The 11,583-nt window shown below is 35.8% G+C and overlaps 1 pseudogene; it reads left to right on the top strand.

The window, feature by feature from the left end:
- The first annotated feature begins 404 nt into the window (after window positions 1-404).
- Window positions 405-5,493, top strand: LOC137735294 (phosphoglucomutase, chloroplastic-like; annotated as a pseudogene).
- Window positions 5,494-11,583: the final 6,090 nt, after the last annotated feature.

Below are 11,583 nucleotides of genomic sequence, written 5' to 3'. Positions count from 1 at the left end.
TATTTTTTGAATTTTCGATCATCAGATTAGATGAATTAAAGATGATCAATAACATAAATTATTAAAAAATGTGTAAGAAGTAAAATAAGATTTATGAATAAGAAATCCCTATACCGTACAATATCCCGAGAAAAGTATGAAAAAGCGATCCCACACTTCAACTTCACACGATGACGCAACTCTGTAGATAAGTGTTACGCAACGTACATGTGGCAAACATGGATTTTCTAAACTTCCATGCATCTGTCAGCGTATATACACTCCTCAATCTTCCCCTAACATCTTCTTCCTCTCTCTCCACTTCCATGCATCTGTCAGCGTATATACACTCGTCAATCTTCCCCTAACATCTCCTCTCTCTCTCTCTCTCTCTCTCTCTCTCTCTCTCTCTCTGCCTCTGAAACACAAACTCAAGAACAATGGCACTTTCTCTCAGATTACACAACCTTCTTTCCCCAACCTTCAGACCCAAAACTTTATCATCATCATCAAATGCCACTCTATCTCCTCCAAACCCATCTCTCTCACTCCTCTCCTTCTCTCCCCTTCCACACCTCCCACTCCGAACCTCACACTCCCTCACCATTATAGCCGCTTCCTCCTCCTCTTCTTCCCCAACCACGGTTGCTGATCCACAGGGCATCAAGGTATCTCACTCAATTGTATATTGCACATTAATTTCTATTTGTGTGTTGCAATATGTGTCCGTGTGTGAATGCGTTTTTCTCTGTCAATCTGTATTGGTTTTGACTTCTGGGTTGATTTAACAAATGGGTTTTTTTTTCTTTCTTCAGATTAATTTGGTTCCCACTAAACCAATCGAAGGTCAGAAGACTGGAACCAGTGGTCTCCGAAAAAAGGTTGGTTCTTGAATATTTTAATTTATGCCCTTTTGGCCGTTCGAATGGACTTTCTGTAATCTAAATGGAGCTAAATTAAACAGCTTTTCCCTACATTGTGTTGGATATTTGGGCTAACAATTGAAGGCTGATTCTTTTTTGTCGAAAAATGTAATTTGTTTTTTCTAGGTGAAAGTTTTTCAGCAAGAAAATTACCTTGCAAATTGGATTCAGGTATGAATACTTACACTGGTTTTGTGGGGTGTTGAATTTATCTTTGGTTTTAGTGCATTGTGGTTTTGAATGTCATTTCAAATTTTCTGTTGCGTAGGCTTTATTTGATTCATTGCCGCCCGAGGATTACAAGAATGGGTTATTGGTGTTAGGAGGTGATGGTCGTTACTTTAATCGTGAAGCTGCACAGGTTCTTTACCAATGTTTCATTCTTTATTTTCGTAAACAATCAAAGCTGCGTTTAATTTTGCAGTTTGCTTTTACTTTCTGTTTCCATTGATGCTACAAATCCTATGTCTTCGTTAGTGATTATCTTTGTGGATGTACAATGCAGATTATTATCAAAATTGCTGCCGGGAACGGTGTTGGGAAAATTTTGGTTGGCAAGTAAGTGTCTTGGTTGGCTGATATTTCCAGTGGTAGTACCTTTTATGATTGTTTTAATCTTGTGATTCTTTTGATGCTCTTCTATGTACTGCATTTCGGCTTTAAATATATGAGTCAATGATGAACTTTGTGATGCAGGGAAGGAATTTTGTCAACACCTGCCGTTTCTGCAGTAATCAGAAAGAGGCAGGCAAGCTAGCGCTGCTCGATTTTTCTGTATTTCTGCATCTTGGCACATCTTGTTTAATTGGATTTATTTGTCCCTTGTCTTGTTTCTGATTAATCAATTATTTTATAGGCGAATGGGGGATTTATCATGAGTGCAAGCCACAATCCTGGTGGACCTGATTATGATTGGGGTATTAAGGTGAGTTCTTATGCATACATAATTTAAAGAATGGATGGTGTAATGCAATCTGATAGGATCTAGTCTTCGAAGTTTCCATGTTTCAACTATTTTGTCTTGAATTTCTTTCAGTTTTGTGTTTATAAATTTCAATATCTCCAAATCCACTACTTCATGATATCTGACTCTTTGTTCACTTTCTAGTTTAATTACAACAGTGGCCAACCTGCACCCGAGTCCATCACAGACAAGATTTACGGAAACACTCTTTCTGTAAGTGCTGGCTTCATATGCATATTTGCTACATTTACTATCCTTCTATTCGTACTTGTCAAATGTGGCTAGTTTTTTCTTGCTTTCATGTCTTCTTCTGGATTCAATACAGATAAAGCTCTACTATTCAAAATTAACAATTACTTTGAAAAACAGATAGTTGACAATAGCAATCTCCAGTTGAATTTTGCCCTCCAGTTATATAACGTTGAAGCATAAGTTCCAAAACTCAGATTGCATCAAATTTCATGTGTTCTTAACTTCTTACTGTACGTTTCTATATTCGATTTAAGTTTGAATCATATAAGTACAATGCAGATCGCTGAAATAAAGATAGCAGATATTGCTGATGTTGACCTATCTACTCTCGGAGTTGTAAAGTATGAAAAATTCAGTGTTGAAGTTGTTGATCCGGTTTCTGATTATTTAGAATTGTTGGAGGTAGGAGACAAAAATCATGCATCATAAGAACTTTGAGATGAAAATTCATCCAGTTTGAAGACAACTAATTCTATGGGATTTTGTGCAGAACGTATTTGATTTCCAACTTATCAAAAGTCTTCTACAGTTAGACTTCAGGTATGTTAATCTGACGTCTAGCAATGACTCTTTTGTATGCTAGTTTATTTCACTCTGGATATAGGTTTAGAACTGGGAATTTGTTAGTAATTAGGAATCACTTCCTATTCATTTGTGCCATGCTTCAGTGTAAAGTTTTTAAACTCATAGAGGGTAATATCATGGTTTTTGAAATATTTCTTAATGACTGGAACTTTTCAGGTTTATGTTTGATGCAATGCATGCTGTTACTGGTGCTTATGCGAAACCCATCTTTGTGGATAAGCTCGGAGCCAGTCTGGTATGCTGCGTGTAGGACAACTTCAAAGTTATTATACTCTGCATGTTATCTAATGTCTGTATTCCTAACGAGAGGTGTTTGGCAAGCTGTGTATAGGATTCAATTTCAAATGGAGTGCCTCTGGAGGATTTTGGTCATGGCCATCCAGATCCTAATCTTACGTAAGAGTTTAGTAATTAAAGTTGTGTTGCCTTACTATTATACTAGGCCACTGCTAATTTTGATTTGTGTTGTCAAATAGATATGCCAAGGATTTGGTCGACATTCTGTATAGCGAAAATGGACCTGACTTTGGGGCTGCTAGTGATGGTATGTTAGATGACTAAGGAGGGAGAATTTGTGTGAATGGATTTATGACTAAAGAGCCATGCTGTTTGGTTTAGTATGGAAATGCCAAAGTCATACATTATACAGATTTCCATTATAACTCCGCTTTAGAAGTTGCAATGGACGTATCATTGTGTTGAATGACAAAAATTTCATTTTTGATTAGGGGATGGTGATAGGAACATGATTCTTGGTTGAGGCTTTTTTGTTACTCCTTCAGACTCTGTTGCAATTATTGCAGCCAATGCCCAAGAAGCTATTCCATACTTCCGGAGGGGCCCCAAGGTCGTGCACCTTTATTTCCACTGTTATTTGTTTGCAGTGCGATTTTCTTGTAGAACAACAAGAAATGACTGTTTATTTCCTTTAATTATTTAGGGATTAGCTCGATACATGCCAACAAGTGGTGCACTTGATCGTGTTGCTGAAAAATTGAAGCTTCCTTTCTTTGAGGTTTCATTCTCCTTGACTATTGTATTGATAGAAAATGTAGAAACATAATGTATTTGGTGCAGTTGTTTAATTCTACAAGAAGCTCTTCTAGTAACATATAACGTACCTTTTTCGGGCTCAGGTTCCCACTGGTTGGAAGTTCTGTGGGAATCTTATGGATGCTGGGAAGTTATCTATATGTGGGGAAGAGAGTTTTGGAACAGGTTCTGATCACATCCGCAAGAAAGATGGCATATGGTATTTGTCTAAATCTATACTTTAGGTGATCATGGTGGTGCACATTTTTTCTGCATTAAACAAGATTTTCCCTATCTAGGCTTCTTAATAACAAAAGCTGTAATTTTCTGCTTAAGTTGCTTTCTTGAATCCTTTTGTTCCGTTACTTGATTTGGCACTTACTTGAAATATTGCTTTGTTTCTATTTCTATTTAGGCGTTTCTAACATCATACTTTGTTTCTGTATTTTTCTAATTCTATGCCTGACGCTTCAACTTCTTATTTTCATTGCTAAAGATATTTTCCCCATTCTATCACACGATCGATTATCACTTCTTTTGGTGTTAAGAAAAAGAATGGTCACTTGAGTAAAATGACTCAAGTATTTACCAATGACAGGGCAGTTTTAGCTTGGCTTTCAATCATTGCATATCGTAACAAAGACAAAAAACCTGGGGAGAAGTTGGTCTCTGTTGCAGACGTCGTGAAGGAACACTGAGCAACCTATGGAAGAAATTTCTTTTCTCGATATTACTACGAAGTGAGCATCACAACTGCATTCTAAATCATATTTGTATAATCAGTCGGTATTTCAGTTGTGGAACTTTGTGCAGTTCTCTAATCGTGTATACTTTACCCAGGAATGCGAGTCTGCATGTGCCAACAAAATGATAGATTATCTTCGAGAATTGATCTCTAGCAGCAAGACCGTTTTCTTGATACTATCGTGATCTTGGAGGCTGAAAGTTATCATCCCACAGGAAATTACATTCTCCAATTTGCTGATGACTTTACGTACACTGATCCTGTAAGTCCCATTACATGTTCTCCTTCCTCAAAATTGACTTCAAGCAAATGAATAGTTTGCTAGGTCATCTTGTTTAAATCCAATCTCATACAATTTTGCAGGTTGATGGAAGTGTGGCGTCAAAGCAAGGTGTTCGGTTTGTTTTTACAGATGGATCAAGGATCATATATCGCTTATCAGTAATAAACTTTCTTTCTTTACCTATTTTAATGACTTATTTATACTTTAATCTTCGGGACTTAAATCTTCAACAGAATGGAAGTATCTTACAATTTCATGTATCTGTATAGGGAACGGGTTCAGCAGGAGTAACTGTTCGAATTTACATTGAACAATATGAACCAGATGCCTCTAAACATGACGTGGATGCCCAAACGGCACTAAAGCCATTGATAGGTTAGTTTTTCTGTGTTTCTATAACGAAGCCTTACATACATTGTTACTTATTACTCCTTTTCTGGTTACGCTTTAGATTTGGCATTGTCTGTATCGAAGCTGAAGGAATTCACTGGAAGGGAGAAGCCCACAGTCATCACATGACCACGGTGACACCATGACGGGTCTCATCTTTCCAAGTGTTACCCTACGCTTCACCGGAAGCAGCACGTTTTGACGCAAATTCACCATGTTCAGTTTTGGTTTATGGTAGGTAGTCCCAGCTTTCTGGAAAGGAAACAAAAATAAGGCCTGAAGATCCTTGCATAATATGTTGAAGTATGTGACCGTAAAAATAAAGATATTGATTCCTCGGTTCAATGTGTGATGCCTTTTCGGTTGTTCTAAAGAACCGATATGTGTTTAAATGGATAGATATATAGGCTCCATTATTTATCTCTAAGTGCGTGGAGAGACCTGAAAAGTCTCTCTCCCCGTTTTTTATACCACATTACAATTGCAGAGAACTAAGAAATCGAAAGACGACAATCTCTTAGCAAGAGAAAGGCACTGATACACGAGTAATATTTCATTAATCGAAACCCCACAGAACTTAAATGATTACAAATAATGTGATAAAATCTCTGAAGCCGCGAATTAAAAGTTAAAACAACAGACATGCACCAGCGCTCCAAACATGCATGGTTTTTTAATTGCGACACTGCATTATGTCGACCAATAAGGTCGAATGAACACGTAGTTACTAGCTAGTTCCCAATTTATAGAAGGCCAATGGAAAAGAAACAAAATGGGGGACCTTTGGAGGCATGTTTGTCTAGGAGTTGTATCCGATCTTCCCATGGACACGTGACCGGTGTTTGAGGACAATTAGAAAATAGTATCATTATTATTATAACAAATCTTGATTGACGTTCATAGAGCAAACTGGAGTTTAAGTTCTTGTAATTTGTACGGTAGCGAGTGATTCAGATTTTTCTCGATACCTAAAACCATTCATGTCGACCAACTGTCAACCCTCTATTGCTCTCTTAACATGACCTATCATGCGATGAGAGAGATGAAGCGACGGACATTGATCATGTCATGTGAAGATAGAAACAAGACGGACGGTGAAACGGCCGGGAGCAAGGGAGTTTCTCTTGTCGAGCTAGGGCGCATAATTTAGAAGGAAACATTAATTTCTACAAATTAAATACAACCTCATCTCAGTTTTTCCTTATTTCACTACTATAACACAACTATTATTAGACATTCTATTATCGATAATCTAAGAGTTCATTTGGAGCCTAGAATTGGAATGAATTGTATGATAACTCTTAAATTTCAAAGTATATTAAACATGGGAGTGAATGATTTTTCATTTTGAGAGGATTGGAAGCAAAAATTAAAATAGAAGATTATGTGAGAATAATTAGCTACTCAAAGTAGGATATGGAAACAACCACCCTCAAACACAAAGGCAAAGGTTCCTATGTACACTTAGAAGGCCACCGCCGGAATATTAGACATGAAAGAAACTCATGTTGTCTAACCTTACTATACTTTAAGGATTTTGAAATAGATATCAAGTTTCCTTACTAAGTAATCCACCTTCTACCTTTTAAGTTAGACACAACTTTTTTTATTTCTACCTTCAAGATTAAACTTTTGAACATAGTCATTCATCAAATCTAATCAAATTCTAGAAACCAGACAAGTTCATATGGAACCAGAATTCTTCACCCATTAAATGAAGAAAAATATCGGCAAAATCTTACCACTGCCTAGTATTTAGTATGCCAATGCCATCCCCATGTACTCTCTAAGAAAGGGAACGAGCAACCTTGTAACTATTGGTGTAGAGTTATCCCAATATGTCATCATGGTCTTCCCCTTTGGATGCATGATCAAGTGGGAATTTGATTTACAATATTCTTATGAGTTATGACCAAGAAGCGTTAAAGGGTACTTGTCGTACGGGAGATCGATGCGATTGGTTCATCTGAAACTGATCGACGTCAAATAATATAAAACATCTAGTGGCAAGTTCCAACCCTCTTGTATGGGAGCCAACTGTCCAACTAAGGGTTGGTTCGGTATTGTTGTATTTTGAAAAAAGATTGTTTATGCTGTGTTGTGTTGTGAGAACAAGTAACTGTAAAATAAAGCAGCAGAGTGTTTAGTAAACTTTTTTGTAGAAGTGCTTTTGAAAGAAAAACTTGAAAGAAAAAAAGCAGTAGTGTTTGATAAACTTTTATGTAAAACAGATGTAAAAAAAAATTGGTTTTTCAAAGCTGGGTTTTGCAGTTTTGTGTTTTTGATTTTTTTTCACGTAAAACTGTAAAAAAAACTGAAATTGAATGTTTACCAAATATGAAATAGCTCTCAACTTTTTTTTATAATCATTTTTTTCAAAATCATCTTAGTACCAAATTAGAACTAAAATAAGCGAGAGACCACCATCTAGAATGGACTGTATTTGACATAATTTGTAAAAAGACTAGTATGCTATACCCTCCTAGGGTTCTCTCTCAAAGTGACATAATGACACAGCACGTACAACCGACTCTACACGGGACATTTGCTTTTCCAACCCTTTTCTGTACTCTCCATGTAGTATCAACCACCCATCAAAAGGTTCGGCTTTATTTACTTTGTAGGGATGTGACACTTTTGTGGTTGCTTCTGCATGTTGCTGGTTGTATTGGAGTGAGGATCTTCGTCTGATCCTTTTTGGAAGAATTCTAAAAATTCTTCAATCATATTCATTCATTATATATTATATAATCAGTTTTTGTCAAGTATTATTTGTATTCAATTTTAAATAAAAAAAATTACAATGATTTTTAACCGTACGATGAACGAATGTAATTGAAGGATCCCCAGGATCCTCCTGGGTTGTATTGTACGTGTTTTGCAGATACGGTTTCACGATTTTTTTCCACGAAAAGTTTTAGGCTTGTTAGTGAAAATATTTTTTAAGATTGACGTAATTTCTCACTTTGGTCACTGACAATGAAAATTGATAGAAGTGGTCCATTAGTTTGTCCACCATAAATCATTTTGGTCATTCTGTGTAAAATCTGTCAATATCCTCGTTAAATTGTCATGTGAGCGACTCCATGACCACTTTTTTAAGAGTGTTTTTGTCAAACCAGCCCCTCGAGATTTTTCATGAAATAACCAAAATGATTTACGATGGACAAACTCATGGATTACTTCTAACTATTTTCATTAACAGAGATCAAAATGAGGAGTTATACTAATATCATAAACCATTTTGACTAAAAAGCTAAATTTTTATGGTGCATTGAATGATAGAATACTCCGAATTTTTAACCGTGAGTAATAAAGATTTAACCCTTCTTTCGTAGGGCTGAGTATGAGTCAATAATGGTTTTTTTTCCCGCCCCATTATACAGTACATTTCACGTAGGGAACTAATTTGTGGACATTATTTTTTTTCTTTTTATACACCTTTGTTTATTTGAATATATAAAAAAATTAAGAGACAAAAATAAGTGCAGAAGGATTGAAAAAAAAGTACATGTAAATTATTTCCCTTCATATTTACAAATATGTTAAACTGATGATTTTGATATGTGAAATCAAGTTATTGAAGAAGATTGGTTGCTTGTGCAGTCGGGTCCCTTTTGTTGTTTGTGTTTACTGGATGTGCTAAGGCTACAATGCTATAGGATATATTTCCTGCTTTAGTTCAATCTTCTGAGAAGGTGGTTCCCCCATTCTAAATTTTAGACCCTAGCCAAACCGCATACATCAACAGCATTTCCCAAAGCAAACCGGCTTTACTCTCATTCAAAAGTTCAAAACCAAAATCAAGACCAGATTGTCCTTGCCCCCCATTTCCTGTATGATCTGAATGTCCCAGCAGATCCACCAGCAAAATAATGGTACAGACAACGAGAAAAGTTAGCAACCTTTTAGTGGGAAGTAATGAGATCGGATGGAACCGTGTTGTCCTAATTGGGTCAATCAGTTTCATGGGATTACTCGATTTAGAAGAGAGAACTCGCGCGTTTGCCCCGCTTTACATCAGCATGACAATATGACTACCCCACCATCATGTGAGTTGCCTTCACCCATGGCCCTTCATGTCTCAACCCTCTTTACCTCTTGACCACCTACTGTCTCCTGTCCTCTAGTGAGGGCTTTTGGGATATTTTGGGAACCCTTGAAATTTAGGAAGATTTGGAAGCGCTGGGACAAATGTTAAGTTGCGGTCTTTCCAATTATACTCCTTTGATAAGTTTAGAATCCTTAATATCTCGATATATGTGCGTGCATGGAGAAAGTAGCTCGACTAACTTATAAATTTATGTAAGGGTTTTTTTTTTATTCGTAGTAATGTGTGATTCATTCTCAATATGTTTCTCACGTGTGAAAAATTTTCAAGCTTAGCACTTGAAGCATGTATGGTCGTTGGAGTTCACAAGTAGAATAACCTGGCTCTGATACCATCAAAATTTGAGGTTTTACTATAAAATCAATTGGCAATGTGGTGAGTAGCCCAATTTACTTATAAGCTTATGCAAGATCCCTTTCCCATCAATGGAGGATTCCTTCTCAACATGCAATTCACGTGTGACGAATTTTCAAGTCAAACATATAGACAATACAAACGGGTTGATGTAGAGCACATGTAGCCGTTAGACTTCTCACATAGGACAACCTGACTCTAATAGCATGAAGGAAGTTAAAGTTCCACCATAAAATCAATTGACAATCTGGCTCTAATATCCTATAAGCTCATAAAAGGTTTCTATTCCAATCAATATGTAATTCTTTCTCAACATGATTGACCTCAACTTGAAATGTTTGACTTTTTTTATAATAAAAAAAGATATTTCTTTGAATAATAAAAACAAATATATTAACAGTAAAAGTAATAATCTCAAAAGAAAAAAGCTAAAATAGGAAGAAAAGTTCGACAACTAAAGCGTACAACATTCAACTAACAATTACGAAGTCCACAGCACCAAATGTAAGCGTAATCGATGGTTAAGTCCATACAATTCTAAATCACAAAAATTCTAAGTTAACCCATAATTCTAAACCTTGACAGTCACTACAAATTGAAGCAATGCTGCTATTGATCTCACAATATTTAGTCATAAGGAACATATACAACTTGTGGACTTGTGGGCTCGAAATCGGTCTATCCCTTGTTCTAATTGCGCATAAAAGTCAACATTAATCATAATTTGAAAATCGCAGCAAAGTCTTTCAAGACGGAAGTAGGACAATGTTTATAAAAAAAATTCATATAAAAAATGATTTTGAAAGTGAAATTAGCACGAAAGAAGAGCAAGTACTCAACTCTGATTTAGTTCAGATAAAGTCACCACAAGAAATTATTTTCACCACGAAGGCCTACACTGAACGAAGAAAATACAGAAAGTAGAGAAGAATGAGGGTAGGAGAGGAAGCAGATGCACTACGTTTATTACCTCCCCTCCACTAGCGTCTAGAGTTTTCTCATATACTCTCTCTCTCTCTCTTTTTTTTCTTTATCCCCACCAATAATATTTTCAATTTAGCAAAATTTTAGATCTAAATGTTTAACTTGTTTAATAAAAAATTCTCGAAAAAAAACACCGGTGATTAGCAACATAATTGTTGAATCATAAATACTACGGTTAGGACCACCCATAAAAGATATTTAAGGGATAAAGTAAAGGAAAGAGTTCAAAAGGAAAGAGTTCACATTTTTTTTTTATACAAATGATAGAATAATTTATACTAAATTCGTCTAAATTATATGAAAGGAATTCAAACACGGGAGCTCAAATAAATGGACAAATGCTCTTAACCAATTGAGATATTAGCCACTTTAAAAAAAAATTTAACATTTGATCCATTGTTTAGTACACCCTCCATAACACACAATGAATTAAAGAACACACGTCTACCTACTAATAGTGATCATCTAATAAACAAACTAAATGATATAGAAGGTAATAAAAAAAGACATCATGAGAGGTAAAGGGATAGTAGTGGAATTGACTTGGTGTTTTTCTATGAAATGTTTGTTTCTCGAATGATTACTTTTCATGACCTTTACATGTTATTGGAATAATAAGCAAGCGATTGAATGACTAAATCTTGTATTGTTCGGCGGGCAAAAGCACTATATTCAAAAGGCAAATTTTTCAAATTCCCTGATATTTTTTTCCCAAAAATTCAAGTTTTTCTAGAATAAAAGGTTTGCCCGACAAATCCCTACATTTTTTTTTTCCCAAAAGTTCAAGTTTTTGTAGAATAAAAGGTTTGCCCCACTAAATTTTGACCATTTGTCGGGCAAAGCTGTTTTCCCACTAATTTTTCTTGCCAAAATTTAAGCTGCGCGACATTTTTATGCAACTTTTGTCTGACGAACTAACTTAGTTTGTCCAATGAAATGGCTCATCAGGCAAAGTTTATGATATTTTATAAGTGCCGAATC

This window comes from Pyrus communis, chromosome 5 (assembly GCF_963583255.1).
Source record: "Pyrus communis chromosome 5, drPyrComm1.1, whole genome shotgun sequence".
Taxonomy (NCBI): domain Eukaryota; kingdom Viridiplantae; phylum Streptophyta; class Magnoliopsida; order Rosales; family Rosaceae; genus Pyrus; species Pyrus communis.
The sequence above is the reverse complement of the archived record's forward strand: the minus strand, read 5'-3'. Positions and strand labels throughout refer to the sequence as shown.